Raw genomic sequence first — 13,163 nt, forward strand, 5'->3', positions numbered from 1 at the left:
AAAGAAAGAAAGAAAGAAAGAAAGAAAGAAAGAAAGAAAGAAAGAAAGAAAGAAAAGAAAGAAGAAAGAAAGAAAAAGAAAGAAAAAAGTGTTTTACCACCAACTCCGGACAAACTTTTAACTGAGATTTCTCCCCCACCTGCCACACTCCCCATAATTTGTAATCATGCTCTATCTTCAGTTGTGCATCTTGGTGGGTTTTTTAAAGCTCAGTATAATAATATAAATATTTTCCTCTGGTATTATAGTGTCTTTATAGTCATTTTAATGACAGCTTTTTAAATACCCCACAGATAAAATGTACACAATAACTTGTTTCCTAACTGTTAGCCTGATTGGTTCCATTTTTTTCTCTATTAAAAGCAATACTTTAATAAACTTTATGCATAAAGCTTTTCTTCATTTAGGATTATTACTTTAGGATAGAGTCCCACAAATAGAATTATTGATTTAAATTATAAGAATATTTATAAGAATCTTGGTGTATATTGTCAAATTTTTTCCGAAAGATTGAAAATAATCCCAATTGCTTTGAAATCTTGTGTAATTTCTCTACAGAGGCCTCTTCAAGCTGCTTCATTTGTTCAGCGAATAGACAGCTACTATCATATGCTGGGAACTTTTGTGTGCTGGATTTACAAAGATGAACAAGGCAGGTAAAGTCTTCCTATCTGTGTCATAAAACTCCAGAGAAATTTTGACTTTTTAAAAAGTAGTTTTCCACTTCTGCTTTTTCATGGCTCCCCACTGTAGACAGAAAGAAAGTCAACCACCAAGTAGGCTAGTAAATGCTTTATTCATTGTCTTACTGAGGACTATAGCCCAGGAACAGTCTTTCAAATTGCTCTAAAGAACTGCTCTGAAGCTTGTTATATATTATGTATACAAATTATATATATATAAAATTATTATATGTACATAAGGGGAAGGGGGTACATGTGCTTGCAAGCAGATCTCCAAATATTTGTGCATCACAAGGTATAATTCTTTAGGGTTCCAAAAATGAAGGTTTACTGATTTCCACACAGATGTGAGAAAGACCCTTAAGTCATCTTAATACATTATGTTTCTATCATGTCTGATTGTTCAAAAATATTGTTTGAATGCCTCTATTTAACTGGTTTTCCGGTTCTTCCTGTTCTTGATTTCTCCTTGAGGTCACTTGAAGGTTGACATCAGTCACCTACTGCAGTTTTAGTAAATACCATTGAGTATTGAACAAATTTTAGACTCCTCAATCTGGCCTTCAAATTTTCTTATGACCTGGACTCTGTCTATCTGTCCAACTCACACACATCCTGGCCTGTCCCCATCACCCCTTAGAATGCACTTTGCATTCCAGTTATTTGACTTTCTATAACAAACCACATGATTTACACATATCTTTATGTGTACATGCCCTTTACACATATCTTCCCCTCTGCTGGTTTTGAGACCTATGGGTGGCTACCTACATTTTTCACAGGCAGGTTCAAACAAGTATAAGAACCTGTTAAAGGGCCAATTCAACAGCACTAGGAAAGGGCACAAGGAAATGTTTAGGTATATCTTCCAGGAACAGTCCTTGTTTCTCATCTCTATCACTACCTATCCACTAAGAAGAATATGACTCTTATTGTTTCACATCTGTGCTTGATAATACCTGAAATGCTTTACATCTGGTTCAATTAAATAATTCTTTTTCTCTCATCACTTTGTACCCCTATTAGCACCAATTTCAGTATAATTGTTCAATGTCCATTTAAACTGTAGTGTTAGACAATATAACATACACAGAAGTCTGACCAATGTACTTAATAGAAATAAATATCAAAAACATTTGTAATTTCGCAGATGTCCATTGACAGATGAATGGATAAAGAAGATATGGCATATTATATATATACATATATATGTATATATAATGGGATATTACTCAACCATCAAAAAGACTGGAATCTTGCCATTTGCAACAACATGGATGGAACTAGAGGGTATTATGCTAAGTGAAGTAAGTTAGTCAGAGAAAGACAAATACCATATGATTTCACTCATATGTGGACTTTAAGAAACAAACAGATAAATGTAGGGGAAGAGAAGGAAAATAAAATAAAATAAAAACACAGAGGGAGGAAAACCATAAGACACTTTTAATTCTAGGAAACAAACTGAGGATTCCTGGAGGGGAGGTAGGTGGGGGGATGGGGTAATTGGGTGAAGGACATTAAGGAGGGCACTTGATATGATGAGCACTAGGTGTTAGACACAACTGAGGAATCACTCGATTCTACCCCTAAAACTAATACTACACACTATATGTCAACTAAATTGAATTTAAGTTAAAAAAAAATTTGCAGTTTGGTGATTTACTTTTTTTTTTAAGATTTTTTTATTTATCTATTTGACAGAGAGAGAGACAGCGAGAGAGGGAACACAAGCAGGGGGAGCGGGAGAGGGAGAAGCAGGCTTCCCACCGAGCAGGGAGCCCGATGCGGGACTCGATTCCAGGACCCTGGAGTCATGACCCAAGCTGAAGGCAGACGCTTAACGACTGAGCCACCTAGTCACCCCTGGTAATTTACTTTAAAGAAACTAATTTTAAATCTTCTTTTAGGGATAGCAATAGTTACACAGTGCATAACACGTACAGACAACTATTAAATAGCTTCAGAGAATGTAAGTTAAAGTAGTTCATAAAGTGTAAAGAATTCTACAAATATTACTTGAATCTAGTTTTTAAAAATCTATTTTTTGGACTATCCCATAGCAATTTTCTCTTCCCCAATTGCAGGCTAGTTTTAGGGTAACTAGTAAAGTCAACTCAATAGGATATTGGGAACAAACAATATAAAATAAGAGTTTCTATTAGTTACATTATCCATATCTTTTTTCCACTTAATTAAAATGAAGTTAAAGGTTAATAGTATTTATACAGTGCCTATTTTTATGCAACTTCTTTCAATATGCAATGACATAATCATAAATATCTGATGTAAATATAAATATAACTGTGTACAAATACAATACAAAGGAAAGCCCCACAAAAAGTTTATTTGCATACCAATTTTGTTTAGGTGTCTATGAAAACTTGCCCTCTGCTTGCTTAATTCTTCCCCATTCTGCATTTTATAAAGCATCAAATTTTTGGCAGTAGGATTTGATGTTGATGGAGTTGTGAGATGTCTCAGCTCTGGAAATCATGGTATTGTTGCTATTATTTTTCACAGATACCATATTTAGGATTTTTAGATCTACTTATAAACCACGGACTCCTTCTTTACAAATACTTGTTGATTGGCTTTCTTACTCCAGTCATTAACATTGGCTCATTAACCTTCTATCCCGAGCACTGCCACCAAATGTGTGAGCTGTTCCAATTCAGACATCAGCAGCTCTGCTTTACTGAAAGGACTCGTACGGTTCAGCCTTAAAATATTATTGATAATATTTTTAGTCGCCCTGTTGAATTAGCCATTATAACATTCACTGTAATTTGTAATATTTATTATGTGGTATACTATGCTACATGTGGTATATAATATGTATATTATTCACAATGATACCCAGTGGCTCACACTCACTATATATGTCTGTCAGAATAAAATACTCTAGAAAATTCTATATCCTGGTCTTCCTAATCTATATCTATATTGAGGTACAGACTTTAATATAGTTAAAGGTTATAGACTAGAATATATTAGGTCCCAGTTAAATTTATGGCTGAAAACAATTAGAGAGGCATGTCACCCTGACACCACATATATTTGTTTTATGTCTGCCAGAAGGAGGTGAAGAGGCTCTTAATCTTTTTTTTTTTTTTTTTTTAATGCCATGGACTTCATTGGCAGTCTGGAAAAGCCTTTGCAGCCCTTCTCAAAATAATCTTTCTAAATGCATAAACTACATAGGGTTACATTTAACAGGGTTACAGTTTCATTGAAACTGTTCTATCCTTGAGTCCTAGATTAAAAACCTCTGAAGCTTTACAGGTACTTAATTTGCTCAGGCTGCTATGACAAAATATCAGACTAGGTGGTTTAAACAACAGAAATTTATTTTCTCACAGTTCTGGAAGCTAGAAGTCATGATTAAGGTGCCAGCAAATTTGGTTTCTTGTGAGGGCTCTGTTCCTGGCTTGTAGACGGCCATCATCTTTCTGTACCGTCATAAGGCCATTCTTCAGTGAGTGTGTGTGTGTGTGTGTGTGTGTGTGTGTGTGTAGGGAGGAAGAGAAGGAGAGAGCACAAGCGTCGGAGCTCACTGGTGTCTCTGCTTGTAAGGACACTAATCCTATTGGGTCAGGGCCCCACCCTTATGACCGCCCTTCACCTTAATTACCTCCTTAGAGGCTCCATCTCCAAACACAGTCACGCTGGGAGTTAGGGCTTCGAAATACGAATCTGAGGAGGGATGCAAATATTCATGCCAAAACAGTACTACAGGAAGTGGACAATAGTTTTCCATTCTCTTTCTCAGAAGTTCTTGGAGATTAAAGTTCTAGGACTCTGAGAAACAGAAAACATCTAGGGATTCTAGTAAATGAAAGACACCTAAGCAACCCTATGAATACTGAAAAGTAAACACTTTTTTTTTACATATATTTTGATACTATCATGGTTGACTTGATCAAAGCATTTTTGCTGGAGTTAGTCTCAGAATAGTCTCAGAAGTTAAGGGATAGAGGGAAGAAGCATGATCTGTGACACAGATGGACAATAATTAAGAGCCAGTCACCTGACTGTACAATACTTATACATTATAAAATGTAAATAACTCTGCAAACATTACCTACTCTAGTTTTTAAAATCTATTTTTAAAATTATCCTGTTAACAGTTTTCCTTCCCTCAGTTAGGGGAGTGTGAGTAACAACGTAAGTATTGTAAAAAACTGAAAGAAGATTTAGAATTAGGACGGCGAGCCATTCTGTAGCTCAGTTGGTAGAGCAGAGGACTGTAGGTGTGATGGCTCGAGGTAGGACAATCAACTGAGAAGAGAGGCCCCGTAGAGTTTATTATTCAGCTAAAAGGGCAGAATAGGGGGCAGAGCGGGGCCACAGATTAGCTTCTGAGGACGGAGAGGCAGCCAGCCCTGGGCACAGCCCCTCAGGTCTCCCCAGGACATTTCTATGCTTCACTTGAAGGGAATCTCAGAAGCGGCTCTTCATTCTTTTTCCCTTTCTCACTCTGACAGCCTGACAGCAAGCCCCCCTTGGTTTTGTTTCTGTCACAATAGTAAGAACACTACAGACAGACTATAATGAGACAGCAGATGGCTCAAAGAGCTCCCATTAGGGATGAAGTTAATTTGGGCATATCAGTGGTATTTGTGGGACCATCCTTCAAACTTTCTAAAACACAAGTTATTAAACTGCATGTGTTGGAAAACCACCCCTTCAAACCTCTGTCAGCGGCTAGCCAAACTGAAATTTGGAAAACTTGGCTGAAGCCTTTGGCCACTCCTCAGAATGTGGATAAGAGCTTCTCTGGGTGCTAAAAAATATTTTTGTGTAGTGATGGAGGTCAAGCATTAGAAAGATCTTTGGCACTGGGGCCGCTTGGGGAGATTCCAAACTGACACACTGGCATGGATTTGCTCATGACATCCAGCCTATGCTGGTTGGAGACCCGACTACACACCTCACCCTCTGCAAAGAGGGACAACCTCAAGGGCTGACCCAGAAAGATGAATTGTTGTCTGCAGTTGCCCTGAAAAGCCTGACCCTAGGAAAGGAAAATGATAAGTAAATTTTTGGAAGATTTGGCCAGTGCTTATTGTTTGAAATCCAGCAGGTGATTTGCTGCCTGGAGTTTTAGCAGCAATCCCATTCACCTGCTGGAGTCCCGAGTCCGCTCTCTTTGTGGGAAACCGTAAGCCTGCTGGGAGTCAGTGCTTCCTCCAAAGTCAGGAGCTTAGGCTTGCATATCTTTTCTTAGCTTCATGCCTAATTTCTTTAAAAATTTTTGTTGCTTTTGTAGAGACATCTTTTTCATCTGTTACATTTAAATGTGAAAAGCCACCTGTGGCTAGTGGTAGTCATTGAACAGCTCAAGGCCAGACCCTCCCTTACGGTGTGGAACTCGTGCTTTAATAGTGAGTGTCTTTGCTTTACACCTGGCTTTCATGGCACTCTTCACATTTCACCCGTAGGTGTGATATTTGCTTTATGCTTGGAAAAAAATACTATTTATTCCTAGTTTGCTGAAAGTTTTACCATGCATTATCATTGAACACATAAATGTGTTTCTGCATCTATTCAAAGGATTGTATTATTTTTCTCCTTTACTTTTTTGGTGTGGTGATTTATACTGATTGATTTTTTTCTGATGTAAAACCACTCTCGTATTTCTGAGATAAATCCTCCTTGACTGTGATACATTTTTAAAATACACTGTGGTATCTGATTTCATATTTTGTTTAGGATTTTTGCATCTATGGATAATACTTCTGAGTATTACCTCGATCTAAAGGTTTTGAATGCTGTCTTTGGGTATAAACATTGCATCATTAAATGAGTTGAGTTTTCCCACTTTTCTGTCTTATGAAATAATGTTTAAAAAGGGAGAGGGGCTTCTCTGTTATTTGAAAGTTTGAGAAAATTTCCCTGTGAAATCACCTGAGTCTGCTCTGGTGGTGAGGAGGGCAGGTGTCTAAAAATTTCCAGTTCCATTCCCTGATTTTTGGGGTTTCCCATTTTTTCTTGAGTTGCTTTTGTTAATTGATTTTTTTTTCTGTGTTTTTTTTATTTTCTAAGTTTTCAAAGGAGCACTGTGTCGAGAGTGATACTTTGCTGGAGTCAGGATGGGCTGGGGAAGGTGGATGGGTATCCCACTAACATATCACCCTTCTTTGTCTATCGGTGGTTGCAGGATAACACTGTTACTATTTTCCTGACGCCTTCAAGAATCGCCCCGCCTCGGGCCTCATTCACCGAAACTTTATTCCAAAGATAACTCAGGAGGGTCACGTGATGAAGGAAAGCCCGGGTTGTGGGTTGTCTAGTTTGGGATCCCAGTTTTTTAACCACATCTTTATAACGAGGTAGTTCAGGTTCTTGGATTTGCAAACCTAATTTGGATGCCCGGTCTCCTTCGGGCAATTGGAGCTATCGCTGGCCTGGGAAGTCTTCGTTCAGCCCCACCCAAGGGTACCCCACCGAGGCCGCCCTAGAGCAGCCTCAAAGAATTTCTGCGCGAAGGGAACGGAACTCCCTCCCGGGTCCGGGCCGGCCCTGCCTCTCCCCGAGGAGGTGGTGGTCCAGTGGTGACGAGACGGCGCGTGGACGCGAAGTGACATCGCGCAGGTTTGGGTAGCCTAGAGCAGTGAACAGCCTTCCGCCCGGGCCGGCCCGCCTGCTGGCCTCGGTCCCGGTCCCCTAGACCTAGGTTGAATGTCGCGGGCAGCGACGCAGGTGGGTGTCAAGAACCCACCTGCTGGGGCGGTGCGGGCGGCCCTAGTCCCGCGGGAACCCAACTGTGCAAGTCGTCCAACTCCCGGGGGCGACCCTTGGCGAACTCAGGGTCCCCGCGCCGCGCACACGCCCCTCGGATTTCAAGTCCCGCCTCCGGCAGGTGTGGGTGGAGCCTGTAGGTGGCTTTGGGCGGGGGACTCTTTCTGCCCGGGCGGGGCAGGGCTGGGCAGGGCTGGGCACAGCGTCAGAGCACCTGGCTCCGAGAAGCAAAGCGAAGATTCAGAGGTGGTCCTCGCCGCGGCGGAGGGGTCCCGCAGCAGCTCAGCCTGTCTTTCCCACCGGAAGGCCTCGCCCGGCTGGTGTCTGCTGGCCGGCCACGAGGGGGTGGTGTGCCCTAATCCTTCCTCCCGGATGCCGCGGCGGCCAGCGAGGACTTTGGGTCTTAGGGCATCCCAGCCCAGAGCGCCGCACCCCTCTCCCCGCCCCTCCGGAAGCCGCGATTGGCCACTAGCGGGGCTCAGGTGGCCATATGAAAGGTGGCCGCTTTCCTCCTACGGATTAGAAGCCTTTCGACTCACACGTCTTGGCAGTCCAAAGGTGGGCTCCAAGAATGTTGGAGGACACTGCCCGCTGGAGTGTTCAGGTTTAATGGTCGGCAGTGTGCAGCAGGCCACTAGGGAGCCCCTGTCAGCGATGGGCTCAAAATCATTGCCAAATTCCACACAAGGTGGTCACCTACAGGAAGAAATCGAATTGCCACATTTAAGAACAATCTGGGAGCTGAAGACCAAAGGGGCCTTAGAGCAGTTGGGGTGGTGAAGGCCTGCAGAGCTTACCCAACCCTGAGAGCTTGGACCCCGAAGGAGAGAGAGAGCAGAAAGTCCATTTGAGATGCCTTTCTCATCAGACCCTAATCAGTAATGATAGCTAGCTCCTACTAGGAGCCAGGCAAAGCTACTGACATTACCCCCTTTAGTCCGGACCATAACCCAGTGAGGTACAAACTGCTACTATCTCTTCGTGTCGTAGGTGAGGAAAGTTAAGTTGCCCTAGGATATAAAATAAGCAGTAGAGTTAAGATTGGAACCAATGACTGATACTAGTCCATTGCTTATCCCCTTGCTGTGATAATCATAATAATAAAAGGTAATTCCACTGAGCATTTAATGTCTGCCAAGCATGAGTAGAATGTGTTTGTAATGCATTTTTGTTTAAAGATTAATTTAGTGAGAGGGAGAGAGTGGGGGTGGGGCACAGAGGGAGAGGGAGAGAGAATCTCAAGCAGATTTCCCACTGAGCCCGGAGCCAGCATGAGCTTGATCTCTCGGCCCTGAGATCATGACCAGAGTGGAAATCAAGAGTCAGACTCTTAATCCACTGAGCCACCCAGGCATCCCTTGTAGTGCTTTATTTAATCCTCACAACAACCCTATAAGTTAGGTTCTATTATTTTTTTAATCCTTTATTTAAATTCAATTTAGTTAACACACACTGTATTATTAGTTTCAGGGGTAGAACTCAGCGATTCATCAGTTGTATAGAATACCTAGTGCTCATTACGTCAAGTGCCCTCCTTAGTGACCATCCCCAGTTACCCCATCTCCTCCCACCCACCTCTCCTCGGTTGTTTCCTAGAGTTCAGCATCTCTTATGGTTTGCCTTCCTCTCTGTTTTTATCTTATTTTCCCTTCCCTTCCCCTATGTTCATCTATTTTGTTTCTGAAATTCCACATATGAGTAAAATCATGTGGTATTTGTCTTTCTCTGTCTGACTTATTTCATTTAGCATAATACCCTCTAGTTCCACCCATGTCATTGCAAATGGCAAGACTTCATTCTTTCTGATGGCTGAGTAATATTGTATTGTATTGTGTGTGTGTGTGTGTGTGTGTGTATGTGTGTGTGTGTGTGTGTGTATACCACATCTTCTTTATCCATTCCACCATTGATGGACATCTGGGCCCTTTCCATAGTTTGGCTATCGTGGGCAGTACTGCCATAAACATTGGGATGCAGGCAGCCCTTGTGATCACTATGTTTGTATCCTTTGGATAAATGCCTAGTAATACAATTGCTGGGTTGTAGGGTAGCTATATTTTCAACTTTTTGAGAAACCTCCATACTATTTTTCCAGAGTGGCCGCACCAGCTGCATTCCCACCAACAGTGTAGGTTTCTCCGCATCCTCGCCAACATCTGTTGTTTCTTGACTTGTTAATTGTAGCCATTCTGACTGGTGTGAGGTGGTATCTCATTGTGATTTTGATTTGTATTTCCCTGATGCTGAGTGATGTTGAGCATTTTTTCATGTGTCTGTTAGTCATTTGGATGTCTTCTTTGGAGAAGTGTCTGTTCATGTCTTCTGCCCATTTCTTGACTGGATTTTTTGTTTTTTGGGTGTTGAGTTTGAGAAGTTCTTTATAGATTTTGGATACTAGTGAGGTAGGTACTATTATCATCACTGTTATTTTACAGGGAGATAAACTGTCATAAAGGGCTAAGAAACTTGCCTAGAGTTACATGGCTAATCACTGGTATAGTTGGAGTTGAGCCCAGGCAGTCCCACACCAAAGTACTTACATACACTAGCTACCATGTTCTAGTGCCCACCCTATTACAGATGCCTCAGGCCAACTCTTTCCAAGGATTTCATCTGAGACAAGCTAAGGAAGAGTGAAAATTCCTGATGCCCTGATGCCCTCCAACCACTATAGCTGATGCCATCCTTTCAACCATCTGCATTATACATTATACTACAACTCCCTGTAACCCCATGATTCCTGTGCACTGTGGGGACAGACGTCATGCATGTCCTGTATCCATGTTACAGGAGACCCCTCTACACACCGCACTGGCCTCATCATATGCATATCAGCTAGGTTAGGAGATTTAGGCAGAATAGTCTTTTCATTCTCTCTGTTTTGCACAAATGTCTGATGCCTGAGTTTATTGCCTACCCCCTCCCACCCCCGTTACCAAGTGTACTGAAGAGTCCGAACCTAGAAAATAATATCTGAATGGTTGACTCCAGTCCAGGAACATGAGGCAGGTCCCACCCAGGCTTCTCCCATATGGAAGTAAGACTGCCACCATTTCTATGTGTTGTTTGAAATAAACATTGTGGTACTGTATCTGTATGGTAGAGCCTGACCCAGCCTGCTTTACTCTTACTGCTCCCCAGTAGGGTTCTTGAGGCTCGGGACTTCAAAACCAAAAACAAAAAACTAAAACAAGCAAATTAAAAATGCCAGAAGTGTGCCTTTTGCTACTTCTCCATCATTATGATTTGTAGGGACCCTATGACTTTAAATTTGCGTGTGGAGAAGATTATAGCCAGTGTAAACCAAATTCATAAAATTTGACTGCCAGTGGCTTTGAGGGATGTCTGTCTAATACCAAATGGACAGTAACTGGAGGTCACTTCTTTACTAGCTGTGAGGGACTGCTGAGCAGCTTCATACCCCAAAGTACCTATTGTGTTGCTGGGTGGCCGGGGTGACCGGAGGGGACTCTCTGTGTGTTCCACAGCCAGCACAGCCAGCTTCTGACCAGATAATAATGTTAATAAACATTTACCAAGCACTTAATATGTCCACACAAATTACTCTAATATCCAATCCAGTCCCGTGGCTTCCATGTCATGTCGGGGATTCCTAGGAACCAACCAGGCCAGGGTAATGGAATTAATTCCAGTTGATTGCTCTGGGGAGCCCCATGGGGGCCCATGGAAGACATGAAGGGTATCTACCCTCCATTTCTGGGACCTGATATGGCCAAAGATTACTGGAATTTGCTTTCTCTAGCAGAGAATTATTTCTGTTTAGTTTGCCCCAATATAGATTTGATAAAAGTAGTTTCTCAACTTTGGTGTTAGAACCACCTGGGGACATTTGCAGTAACTCCACACCCAAGCCACACTCCAGACTGATTACGTTAGAAGGTCTGGCAAATGAAGCCCAGGTATCAATATTTTTCAAAGTCCCTCACGCCCCCATCCAGGTAATGTCAGTGTGCATCCATTCGTCATAGTTTTCCTCCTAAAAGTGACTTACAGTGCAGGGCACCTACAGCACCTCTTAGGACAGAGGCCTGTGGGCTGGGAACCTCAAATGTTCTGGAGAGAGAGTATGCTGATCTGACTGAATTAAAAGAGGCAAGTTCCAATATGTTTGCTACAGATCAAATCAGATATCAATTTTGTAGGATCACTTTATACAGAGGAATATAGACGCGTTGAGGGCATTCCAGGATGGAGGTAAATTGGCCTCTGTCACATGATGGAGGTTGAGCCTGGGCCTTGGCCCCAAAAGTAGTCTCATCTGATAACCACCTATAAGCTGCCTTTTGGTTATCCTTGAACTTTAAGAATAGTTATACTGTGTGTTATACACAAACAATGAATCATGGAGCACTACATCAAAAACTAATGATGTACTGTATGGTGACTAACATAACACAATGAAAAGAAAGAAAAGAAAAAATGCACACCCAAAGTGAACATCTGGTTTGAGCTGTGCTATGGGGACCAGGGAAGAGACTACAGCTGGACTGCTAGAAGACGAGCAAGAGCCTTGTTTAGGATGATACGGTGGCTGGACACTGCAGGAGAGTCCACACTAGCATGAACAGAGAGAGCAAGGAGCAGGGTCCAGAGCCGGTCGTGGCAGAAATATAGTGGAGTGAGAGACTGACTAGCACCTGCATGAATCCCTCTGCCCTGGAGACTTCCCAAATCCCCATCACCACTGAAAGTGAGGCTGGAAGTTCTACATGAAGGGGCGGGGGTGGAGAGATGGGCAAAGAGACATTATTATTTGGACACTGACAATAGCCTGTACTGAGGAGCAGGTGAAGCCTGCCACATATTGGTATCATCCAATAATTCAGGAGTATACCTCAAGCCCTACTCCAATTTCCCATTAAAACAAAGCCCCACTCCCAACCATATGTAAGTTTCTCTTTGGCCTGAAGTGTTGGCTAGACATCTTTCTGGTTGCTGCAGGGAAGAAAGTGCATGAGCATTCTCTCCCAACAAGGTATCCTGGGGACCAGAGCTCTAAGACATCAGGACACTTTATATGTAAAACATCGTATATTAGATAGTAACTTCTTTGTGTTCCCTGGCTGGTGCATTCATGACTAGTAATGACCAAATAGAGCTTGTGCTTGTCATAATCCATGTTATCTTTGAATATTTTGTCTCTAGCCTCCCTGAAATAAAACACTGGGGGAAAAGAAGCCAGTAACCTCTACTGAGAGAAACAGTATCATTTTGAAACATCTGTAACGTACCACCTATTTACGTTTTTCAAAATCCTTGCCAACAGAGTCACACTATCCCACTAGTCATAATTTCAAGCACTTTGTCTCCATAGTAATGATTCAGGCTCCTGTTGCCATGGTGATCATTCTATGAGCTAAACACTTCCATCAATCCTTCCCTTCCTTCCCATTACTGTTGTCAATTCTGCAATCCAGGCCCTTACTATGTCTTCAGTACCTAGCCCTGGGCCTGACAAATAATAGGTGGTCAATGTATTAAAATAGCTCTTACCTGATATTTCCATCTCCAGGCTCTGTCCTATGGGTTTTTATGCTTTATCTTCTTTTTTTCCCTTTACTGGAAGGTTTAAATTGCCAAAGCAAACACATCCTCATTTTAGACCACTCAAACAATATAGATGCCTACAAAGTTAAAGTAAACATTCCTCTCCTTACAAAATAAATTCTGGCAGGGTCAATGAATTAAACATAAAAAAACTCTAAAAGTTCTAGA

The 13,163-nt window shown here is 42.0% G+C and overlaps 1 long non-coding RNA gene across 1 annotated transcript in view; it reads left to right on the forward strand.

Moving 5' to 3' along the window:
- Positions 1–13,163, forward strand: part of LOC141374003 (uncharacterized) — a 38,375-nt gene that overhangs the window by 567 nt on the left and 24,645 nt on the right. Inside the window, exon 2 of the long non-coding RNA XR_012380523.1 lies at positions 559–656. This is a non-coding gene — a long non-coding RNA (uncharacterized lncRNA). The remainder of the gene's footprint in view (positions 1–558; positions 657–13,163) is intronic.

This window comes from Callorhinus ursinus, unplaced genomic scaffold (genome assembly GCF_003265705.2).
Source record: "Callorhinus ursinus isolate GAN/ISIS: 27379988/994484 unplaced genomic scaffold, GSC_fseal_2.0 scaffold13, whole genome shotgun sequence".
NCBI classification, from domain to species: domain Eukaryota; kingdom Metazoa; phylum Chordata; class Mammalia; order Carnivora; family Otariidae; genus Callorhinus; species Callorhinus ursinus.